This window comes from Primulina eburnea, chromosome 13 (genome assembly GCF_022965805.1).
Source record: "Primulina eburnea isolate SZY01 chromosome 13, ASM2296580v1, whole genome shotgun sequence".
Taxonomy (NCBI): Eukaryota; Viridiplantae; Streptophyta; class Magnoliopsida; order Lamiales; family Gesneriaceae; genus Primulina; species Primulina eburnea.
This window is the reverse complement of record NC_133113.1, coordinates 623,204-632,099: the sequence shown is the minus strand read 5'-3', so window position 1 is coordinate 632,099 and position 8,896 is coordinate 623,204. Positions and strand designations below refer to the sequence as shown.

Below are 8,896 nucleotides of genomic sequence, written 5' to 3'. Positions count from 1 at the left end.
AGTAGTCAGTAAAATTCAAAATAAAGCTATCAAAAATATAAATAGAATTACCTCATACTTTCAACGCAAATCTCCACGAGGATAATACCTCAATACCACACACTGGATGTCATCGTCTCTGGCGCATGCAATAATATCGGCTCCAATTTTGTCTGGCTGAAGTGCTTGCAAATAAAAAAGCTTGCACTGTTCTGACAAAAATAAACATAACAATGATGATGTATATCAATTAAAAATATAAAAAAATAATAATAATTCAATCTAAATGAAAATTTGCCAAATACGATGGTTTGAATTTCATGGGTTTCATGGTCGAGGGTAAGTTCTCACGATCCAAGTCCAATCAGGCAACCCGTAGTCATTGTTGGTTGAAAAATGGCAGATGTAGTCTCAATGCACACCCACGTTTCTACCTTTAGAATCTCTCGGCAAGGTCACCAATCAATGTTTCAGATAAATCTAGTATAACTAAAAAATAATTAGAATGACGGCCAAACTCAATCAACTTAAAATAATTGACGACAAGATAAGTACAAAAAAGTTAGTTTCAATTATACCATTACCTTCAAAAAACATGAAATAACATATGTTTGGGCCGATTAACATATGACTACTTTGTTCTTATATTCGTTTATATTGAGAGATTCCAACGCGCCAATTGGAATGGGCTGAGATTCCTGCTTCACGCAACGGCACACCACCCATTTCATAAGGGACATGAATCATGCTTCCAGCCATCCTTTGCAAAGAGACATCAGGAATGCTACGCACAGGGGGGTAGCGATAGCCGCGCCCCCTAGGAAGCATCTGCAGAGAAGAAACAAATGAGAAGTTAAGAAATCAAGGGGAAAATGCACGAGTCAAAGGGCACAAACCGGCAGCTGCATAACAGGAACTGGCTGTGGGCCTTGTTGCATAGGAACACCATTGGCACGCCTACCACCAGGACGTGGACCTTAAGGCCCTTGTTGGACCATAGACACAAACATATTTGGCATGAGAGGCCCACCAGGCCTCATCCCAGGAACAAGCTGCTGTTGATACCCAAATCCAGGCTACAAGAAAGACATGGCATGACATTCATTATAAAGATTTCGAACACATGGTCTAATCCGGAGCTGATACCAGTTGGAATATTTCATGAAAAAATCTACCATTCGAATTCAGTTGCAAGATAATTTTCAGCGACAAACGAATTTTCTACTCACCAGTAATATTATCACCCCTTCCTATCTCCAAGAACCTCAAGTATTTGCAATATTAGTTTCAAACACGCTGTGTTATCCAATACTTCTTTTCCGAGACGTAATATCCACTAAATATCAGACTTCAAAAACCAAGAATCACGCGAAAATGTAATTACTCGAACAAAGTATCACGTGAAAATATAATTACCCGGGGTGGGAGCATGGCAGGTGGAGGTTGTCCATAAAATATTTGCTGCCCTAAGCCAGGGGCCACCAGGAGAGTACATAGGCATGCGAGGAGTGGCAGTAGGCATTACAGAAACTGCCATTACAGAAATCGGCCTCATTTGAGCAAATTGAGCCTGAATAAAATGATTGGGAAAATCAATATTTTCATCCAATCATTCACAAGGTAATACAAAAGCGACAAGTATAAAGCTGAACAATATAGAAATGGAGAAACAAATACAAACTGCTCAGGAAGAACTAAAAAAGCTTTGCAAAATGGTGAATAAAAATAGCAGCAGTACAGAACAACAATCATCTATCAGGCCAACAAGCCTATAATCGAGCCTTCAGATTTTCAGTTTCAATGTTCCTAGACAATATGTCGTAAGTTCGAAAAACAACCACAAATACCCTCAAACGTGCTCTTCTATCCTCCTTCCTTTGAGAACCTGCAACATAAAGAGGTTTACTAGAAATCATCTTACCATTCATTTCAGAAAGCTAAAAAAAATTGAAATAAGATAATTAAGTGAGAAAGTAACAAACTATGAGAATGCACACAAGTAAACTCACAGCTCTAGAGGCCTCATCAGGTGAGGAGAATGCAACAAATCCTGACCCTCTGCTTATTCCTTTGGGATCCCGCATCACCTGAATAAGAATTAGAGCAAATTCAGTAAGCCAGAGAATACCAGAGGATTAAATATCAACAAAACACATTTTCCAACCAAATTCATGAATTATCCACCAACCTTGTATGATGTTATCGATCCAAATGAAGAGAACAATTCTTTGAGCTTCTCATCACTGATTCTATCATCAAGATTTTGATATACAGGTTTAGCCCTTGGGATTTGTCGACCGTTTCCTTTACAGTCTGCTCAAAATGATGTTTCAATTCTATTTCCCTCTCAGATTTCTTCTGAGCTATTAAATTAAAAAAGTTCAAATTCTCACGACTCACCTTTCAAGATGGTTTGCAGAAACGATATCAGAATGGTCGTTCTGGAACGGGAACGAGACCCACCTTGACGAAGTTCCGATATATGAACGTTGATGCTTTTGGTCGTCGTTACGTTGATAAAAAACGCCTTGTTGTCGGTGGAACGACGCGGATCGACGGACGTTAAAATATTAAAAAATTTCACCTCGAAATCGAAGTGGGTCGAGCTTTTTTTTTGGATCTTCACAAAATGTGAAGAGCTTCCCAAGCTCTTGACAAAATTGTGAAGAGTTTGAGTCGAGCTCTTCACAAAATTATGTGAAGAGTGCTCTTTACAAAATTGTGAAGAGTTTGGGTCGAGCTCTTCACAAAATACACTTGGGTCGAGCTCGACTCAGGTTTGAAGAGTGGACATTGCATTGTTGTAAAGTTTAATTGATTTCAATTTGGGTTAACATATGTATCTTCAATTAATTTATTTTCAAAAGTTTAATTGATTATAAGCCAAAAATTTCTTAATAGTATATTTCAATTTTGAAAGGATTATGAAAATTTCGATATATAACAAATTTCGATATATAACAGTTTGGGGTTTTGGGTCGAACTCAACCCAAGTTAGGTCGAGCCAAGCTCTACTAGGTCGAGCTCGACCCAGCTTGAGGTTTTGGGTCGAGCTTGACCCATTGAGATACATTAAACATTCATTCGAGTAAACATGTTGGAGTGAAATTTATTATGAATTTTTTAGGTTCCACTGTAATTATGAAATTGTTATGAATTTTAGATACATTAAACATTCAGTCGATATTCAACTCACATGACTCGACTAAATGATACATTTTTGACACAAAGTTCCACTATTGTTATGAATTTTTTAACAACTTACTTAAATTATAATATATAACTCGTATTAAAATGTTAACATAATTATAAATTTTTTATATATTTCATATACATTCTAATTGTATTTAAATAGATCATTATAAATATCAATTAAACATTCATTCGAGTGAACATGTTGGAGTGAAATTTGTTATGAATTTTTTACGTTCCACTATTGTTATGAATTTTAGATACATTAAACATTCAATCGATATTCAACTCACATGGCTCGACTAAATGATACATTTTTGACACAAAGTTCCACTATTGTTATGAATTTTTTAACAACTTACTTAAATTATAATATATAACTCGTATTAAAATATTTACATAATTATAAATTTTTTATATACTTCATATACATTCTAATTGTATTTAAATAGATCATTATAAATATCATTTATGTATTAATCAAAAGCTCAAAATCCACCAACTCTATCCACTCGACCCAAACCCTAAACTAAACCCTAAACCAAACCCCAAACTCCACTCACTTGGTCCAATCTTCTCAACTTGACCCACTCTTATGTTATTATATCAATTTGTTAAAAGTTCATATAATATATATCAATTATGAAATCTATACAAATTAAGAAGAGTGGATGGAGCTATACAAATTATGAAATTTATACAAATTATATGTATCATTTATGAAATCATTTACCTACAATAAGAAGAGTAAAAAAGAAAAAGAACAAAAAGAACAAAAAAAAAATTAAAAAAAATAGAAGAATGGGTCGAGCTCACTAAGAGCTTGACCCACTTTTTTTATTTAAAAAACTCGACCCACTATTCTTATTTTTTATTTTTATTTTTATTTATTTATTTTTCATATTATGAAATTTATATAAATTATATGTATCATTTATGAAATTATTTATCCATAATAAGAAGAAAAAAAAGAAAAAAAAAGAAAAAAAATTAGATGAGTGGGTCGAGCTCGACCCACTCTTTTTTTATTATTTAAAAAAATAAAAAAAAGAAAAAAATAAATAAAAATTAGAAGAGTGGGTCACTCTTCTTTTTTAAAAAAATAAAAAAAATTTAGAAGAGTGGGTCGAGAGAGTTCTTCATACATGTGTCGAGAGTCTGAAGAGTGTGTCTAACTAACTAATTAATGATCTCACCTAACTAACATATTCAACTCCTTTTTCTCGATTTAAAAAAGTCAAAATCAATTTTATTTAATTAAATTTTAAATGGATCGTATATTTTTTATTGACCCCAGAACATTTTGAGGGGAGGCATGTAAAACAAGGAATTTGCAAATAAATAATTGATAATTTGACTCGATTAATGGTGAAGGAATGAGATTCTTCATTTACACAGCTAATACATTGAATCTGGTAATTGTTTAGACTTTAGAGCAGAAAAGTTGTGAGACTGTTTCACGGGTCGTATTTGTGAGACGGATCTCTTATTTGGGTCATCCATGAAAAAATATTATTTTTTATGCTAAGAGTATTACTTTTTATTGTAAATATCAGTAGGATTGACCCGTCTCACAGATAAAGATTCGTGAGACCGTCTCACAAAAGATCTACTCAAAAGTTAAAACACGATCAACAATAATAAATCAATTAAACATTGGGTTTAATAAATTCTCATCCGGATTTCCCCATTTCCGTCTCACGAAAGACCTACTCAAAAGTTAAAACACGATCAACAATAATAAATCAATTAAACATTGGGTTTAATAAATTCTCATCCGGATTTCCCCATTTCTAGAAGGTTTGAATTTTATAAACCTTTGTGTGAAAATAATATATAATTTAATAATATTTCATGATTTTTTTTTTATTTTTATATTATGCATAGATAAAACTTTTGAATATATAATAGATAGCACGAGTCCTCTCATCTCTAAATTTCAAAAAATAAAAATAACAAAATAAATTCATACATAGTAGGTAAAAAGAAAAAAAAAAAGAACGAACGGGAAATCAGTCTTGTTCTCAATTAAGTCAAGATGAAAATGAGTTTAATTGGAAGATGACTCAGAAAACAAATATAATATCGAATGAGAGTTTAGAAAGAAAAAAACAACGCCAAGTGTTTTTGGAATGTGATATAGTTGTAGCGAACTACTCATACTTTTAATCTCGAGAGTTATATATATTTTATATTTTATTATGTTCATAAATAAATTATAACAAACTCGAGAAATGTTCCTATACATATTTCGTTATTCCATTTTACGATGTCTTATAAAGTAATCTTAATCAAACCTTAATATTTTATGGTATCATGTGTTTTATAATCTTGTCCAAACTTACATATACTTTTTACATCAACATTTAAATTAAATCAAAATCGAACTATCCCAAAGTACCATAAAATATTATTGCCAAAAGCCATTTGGACTTGATGGCACGTATTCTCTCATTTAGCTATCCCAAAGTACCATAAACTATTTTGAGATCCAAAAATAACTATATATATATTTCTTAAGACTATGTTCATTTTGTAATTATGACATAAAAAACATATTATAATATCAAATACCTCCATGTCTTAAAGCTTTATCATCAGGGACGGATCCAGGAATAAAAGTTGAGGGGGGCTTGAACTCAATATGATAAGTTATATATTATTAAAAAAAATACATTATATCGTTCAACAAAGTTGTGCCCTACGAGATTTTAAAACATAAAATTCATCAATAATAGAATTTACATCAATATGTTTAGCTAAATCTCGTTCAATATAGAGTGTCAAACAATCGGCAAGAAAGTCATCCTCCATTTTATTGCGAAGTGCCGTCTTCACATGCTTCATTGCTGAAAAAGCTCGCTCAGTAGGGGCAGTAGACACAGGTAATGTCAAAACAAGATGAATCAATCTCGTACATTATCTGGTTGATAAGGCCCCATATTTAGATATGAACGTCTTATCTCATCTCGTACATTAACATGATATTCACATATCTGTTTTCTTTTTCCCGGATCTCGTTCAATAAAAGTAGACGAAGACTGATGATCGTCTCTAGGAGAGGAACATGAAGGAATTTGGATATTGGGAAATAGAAGACTTTCACTGGATTGATGTTGCATTGTAAGGACCGTAGGAATTGAAGTATCTTCACTAGCTTGACGATCTCTCTTCTTAAAGAAAGAAGATATCAATGTTTTTCCTTTCTTTGCAGCAGATTGATGTTCCATTTTCAAATAGTTCAAGTTATAATCTTAAACAAGAATAAAATGTATTTGGTCTCATCCTTATAAATGGTCGGGACTAGATTGGACGGATGTACGACGGTTTTTGGAACAACCGTCGCCATTAGCGACTGTTTTTTGAAAAACCGTCGCTAATAGCGACTGTTTTTATTCACATTTGAATAAACTGTCGCTAGTAGCGACGGTATAATTAAAACAGTCGCCGATCCCCATCGGCGACGGTTGTACAAACCGTCGCAAATATTAGCGACGGTTTGAAAAACCGTCGCTAAATTTTTGAAAATTTATATCAATCCGTCTCTGTTTATCATCCTATTTCATCGAAACATAAACCAAGTATAAAGTCATTGGGGACAAAATAGATACATTAATAATATTTATATATAAAAAATTATAATCCTAATGTATGTTTGACTATACTTAGAATGAAACCAAAACTTACCGGGCAATTCATCAATTGTTGGACATAAGATCTTAGCATGTGTTGAGTAGCTGAATAGCCGAAACTACTTCCTCTATCTTTTGTAATTGTCTCATGTCCTCGAGAGCAGAGCCTTGGCAAAATTTAGAGCGTTGCGTTCACAATCTACTCGTTTGCTTGCCTCTTTGATCAATTCAAAATCTTCACGTGAGCTACTCGTTTGCTTGCCTCTTTGATCGATTCAAAATCTTCAACGTGAACTATGCCAACAATGAACCAGAAGTCTCTCAGGTCAATTTGGTTCTGGAAAATCAGGCACACATAGGAAATAGGGGATAAATATCTTTACAGTCTCATTTGACTGCTCAAATATTTCAAGATAGTTCTATAAGGCATGTCCTATCGAACATAGAGGTTCTTGTTCTTTTTTGAAAATTTGAGAAGTCTGAAAACTCAAAAGAAATGATGGCACAGAGATCACAGTTCATAAAAAAGGGAAAGATTTTATTAAACCCCACGTGCTGCTGCGGTTGCTGTACCGGCCAGTCACGGTGAAAAGCCTGAAAAGTTCACTGGTGTGGACTTCAAAAGGTGGCAGCAAAAGATGCTGTTCTACTAGATGATGCTAAACCTGGCCAGATTCATGTCTGAGGATGCTCCTAAACTCGAGGAGGGTGAGGGAGATGTTGAATCTGTTAGTGCTGTAGAGGCATGGAATCATTCTGATTTCTTATACCAAAACTATGTATTAAACGGATTGGCCGATTCGCTCTACATCGTGTTTTGCGAAAAGAAAACGTCTAAAGAGCTGTGGGAATCCCTTGACAGAAAGTACAAAACCGAGGATGCCGGGGCCAAGAAGTTTCTTGTTGGTCGCTTTCTGGACTTTAAAATGGTGGATTCAAAGCCGGTTATCAGCCAAGTTCAAGAACTCCAAGTGATTCTTCACGAGATTCACGGTGAGGGGATGACTTTGAGCGAATCATTCCAAGTGACTGCTATTGTTGAAAAGCTACTACCAGCTTGGAAGGATTTCAAAAATTATTTGAAGCACAAGTGCAATGAGATGAATGTTGAAGAGCTCATTGTTCGACTTAACATCGAGGAAGACAACAAGAGTTCGGAAAGACGATTGTTTTCTCCTGTTGCCGCTAAGACAAATGTAGTCGAGCATAGTCAAAGCTCGAAAACGAGAAATTTTTTCCTTCCAACAAAAAGAAATAGTGAACCACTTGATCTAATTCACGGTGATATATGTGATTTAAAAAGTGTGCAAACACGTGGTGGAAATGAATACTTCATTAGTTTTGTTGACGATATCACATAGTTTTGTTATGTGTATCTTCTGGAAAGTAAGGATGAAGAAACTGAAAAATTTGTCCACTACAAAAGTGAAGTTGAAAACCAACTTAGCAAGAAAATTAAGGTGCTAAGAAGTAATCATGTAGGTGAATATGAATCATCATTTACTGAGTTTTGTGCTCAATATGGTATCATACACGAAAGAACTGTACCTTATTCTCCTCGGCAAAATGACATTGCAGAGAGAAAGAAGCGCATTTTAAAAAAAATGATGAACGCATTGTTATTAAGTTCTGGTTTACCTAGAACATGTGGAGGAGCTATTCTAATAGCAAATTACCTTTTAAATAAGGTGTCCCGAAAGAATTAAGATAAAAGTCCATACGAGTTATGGAAAGGTAGAAGGAATTCCTACGAATACTTGCGAGTGTGGGGGTGTCTTGCGAAGGTTGCAGTATTCACTTCAAAGAAAGTAAAGATATGACCAAAAACTGTTGATTGCATTTTCATTGGATATGCTCAAAACAGTAGCACATATCGTTTTCTTATACATGAATCTCAAATACCTGATATTCACAAGAATACGATAATGGAATCAAGAAATGCTTCGTTCTTTGAAGACATGTTTCCATGCAAATCTAAGGAAGAACCAAGTTCATCCAAAAGGTTATATATGACAATTGAGAAGGAACAAGAGGTTGATCAAGATATTGAACCTAGACGTAGCAAGAGAGCTAGGACTGAGAAATCATTTGGT

The 8,896-nt window shown here is 34.1% G+C and overlaps 1 pseudogene; it reads right to left on the bottom strand.

Moving 5' to 3' along the window:
- Positions 1-483: 483 nt before the first annotated feature.
- Positions 484-3,197, bottom strand: LOC140810950 (polyadenylate-binding protein 8-like; annotated as a pseudogene).
- Between the last annotated feature and the right edge of the window lie 5,699 nt (positions 3,198-8,896).